At 38.5% G+C, this 2,800-nt stretch overlaps 1 pseudogene; it reads right to left on the reverse strand.

Annotated features, from left to right (window-relative positions):
* Positions 1 to 966: 966 nt before the first annotated feature.
* Positions 967 to 2,558, reverse strand: LOC111900629 (thylakoidal processing peptidase 1, chloroplastic-like; annotated as a pseudogene).
* Positions 2,559 to 2,800: the final 242 nt, after the last annotated feature.

Consider the following 2,800-nt stretch of genomic DNA (forward strand, 5'->3'; position numbering starts at 1 on the left):
CAATATTACCCTTGTTTATTTTTTTATTTTATTCAACTTTTGACAATCTCATGAAAAAGGCACTATCGACCTCGTTTTTTTCAATGTTCATAGAATTTTAAGCAAAATGTTGGCATATATTTACCTGTTGTTGTTTGTTTTAGAATTTGGAGAGAGAGAGAGAGAGAGAGAGAGAGAGAGAGAGAGAATCTTCATGCCTTTATGGTGTATCAAAGGAGGGCGCGAAAAGACAACCCAGTTACCATCCTAAGCAATTAGTGGTCCTAGACCATGTGAAAAATAGAGCTCATATCATAAGCTGATTTCATAAGGGGCAACAACCAGTATGGCAATCCTAGCATTCCAAAATTTGAAAACTCAAAGCTTGTCATTGGCTCACAAGTTTTGTTGTATTTCCGCACCACCTGACCATCTAAACACTCTTGTTTCTTAGAGGATATTGTAGTTCATCAATTAAAACAAAAGGAAAATATTTAATTTTACCTGTGTCACAAATTACGATATTGTCCTGAAAAGTTACCACAGAATAAAGCAGACCCGCACGTGAAATACCCTCCACCGAAAAATTATTTTGTGGCAGCTGCTGACTAGGCAGTATTTCTTTTACGAGGGATGATTTCTCCTTTATCAACTGTCCACAGATCTCTATAATCTTTGAAGATCCTTCACACCACAAAAAATATTATTAAATAACATCATAATTAACCTAGAAACATCAAAAGAATATGTAGGCAATAGAAGTCAAACCTTTGACCACTTCTTGAATGATACCAGATGACAGATCCATGATCCATAAAGTTTCAAAACTGCATGAAAACATTATATAGCAGATTAACAGTATATCATGTTAATTAAAATATGACATGTAAAATGTGGTAATTTTCCAATGACTTGAGAAGATGCCAGGGGTAAAAATGTAATTTAGGATCAACTTCCTCAAACACTGTATAAAAAAGGACGCAAGCATTACCAGTCGTGCGAGTCATAACTGTTGTTACGGTTGTCACCCATCACAAAGACACACCCTTCTGGCACAAGCTAAACCACAAACAACATAAACATGATTTGAGATTAAATCTTTTGTTCTAATTAGCATAATGAAGGCTTTATATGGAGTTGAAGGGAAAAAAAAAGTTACCATAGGTTTCATTTCGTATTTTAATGGCTCTAAGATGAATTCTTCATCTTGTGCTACACCATTCACTAGTAGTTTACCTCCTCTTACCTAAAATATGGAACGAATTTAACATCTTGGAAAGATAAATGCTGTAGATAATTCTCTTGAAAAAAGGAGGTTAATCATAAATCATAATCTTACCTCAACCCAATCTCCAGCCTTTGCTACAATTCTTTTTATAAATACATCACCAGAACTGTAGCCAAATTCCTACAAGATTATTGATACAAGACAATGAGCAAACAACAAAGCACAGAACTAATCAAAGATACTTATAATCAAGAAGTGAAATCGCACCTGAAGAATTGTAGGAGCCTTGAAGATCACAATATCTGAAACTTCTGGCTTCCAAAAGATGTATGAAACCTAAATCAATAACAGGCAAACACTCAAAATCTTGCATACAATCACTATGTGAATTGAAAAGCCAAAATGGCGAAATTGGCAACCATCATTCATATAGTGTGTAATAAGGTTAGAATTGGGATTATACCTTTTCGGCCATTATGCGATCACCCACATCAAGGGTAGGGCTCATGGATGCAGAGGGGATGGATCTTGGTTCAGCCAACTGCGATCGGAATAAGATACTGACACTCAAAGCGGTGAAGGCAACCTTAGCATCATCGGAGCAAACACTTAATAGTTTTGAAAACCAATTGTTCCTCTCAACGATGATTTTAGTACTTTCAACATTGCAGTTTTTCACGCAATCAGTAGTAGTCTGATTGGACTTCGTCAAGCTCGTACCGCCTTTATCAACCTCCGTACTGTTAATCTCGTTACATGGGAGCCACTTCGACCCTTGGAAAAACGGAATCATGGAAGACGCCTTCAACGACGAAATCCCAAAAACCCTAGAACCACCACCAACGCCACCACCGGTATCCGTTGACTTTACCAACGAGATCAATCCAACAACGAGGGGAGAAGGTTTGGAGGAGGTCTCAACGCCAAGAAAATCACATGCGAGAGTGGCTTACGCCGAAACCGAACACCTTGAACCCGCCGTTGCTGCCGGATCGTACCCGGCGACGGGATCTCGGTCGGGATTCTGGAATATACGAGGACGAGAAAAAACCGCGTGAAAAATTCGGCATGTATTGGATTTTCCGGAGGCGGTGGCTAGGTTTTGGGCCACGTAGCCAGAGTAAGAAACAGTGAATCTGATCGCCATACACGCAATTTTGATTAACAACAAAAAGATTTGGAAAATTGCTTCTTCGGTGATCAACTGTTGTGACGTGAAAAGAAAACTCACAAAGAAAGAGATCCCATTGAAAATGAAGGAATCAGTGAGATTAGGAGGGTGGGGTGGAATCGCAGGGTAAGATTAGAACAAGAAGGGAAGAATCGGGAGCTGAAAATTGGGGAAAATGATGAAATCGAAAAACCCCAAAGCTGAAAACAACCTGAGATTTCCTCTGGGATGCGATGGAGAGATCTCAAGGGTGTGGAGACGAAAGAGACTTCCAGTGAAAAATGTTGTGGGTAGGTCTGTGTTAAAAATTGATAGATTTTTTTTCAAAATTGATAGGGGGTTGTGATTCTTTAGGCTTCAAAATTGATAGATTTTTTTTCGATTCTTTCAAGTTTGAATCAGAAAATGAGAAAGAGTTAGGG

The sequence above is a fragment of the Lactuca sativa genome, chromosome 3, assembly GCF_002870075.4.
Source record: "Lactuca sativa cultivar Salinas chromosome 3, Lsat_Salinas_v11, whole genome shotgun sequence".
In the NCBI taxonomy this organism is placed as follows: Eukaryota; Viridiplantae; Streptophyta; class Magnoliopsida; order Asterales; family Asteraceae; genus Lactuca; species Lactuca sativa.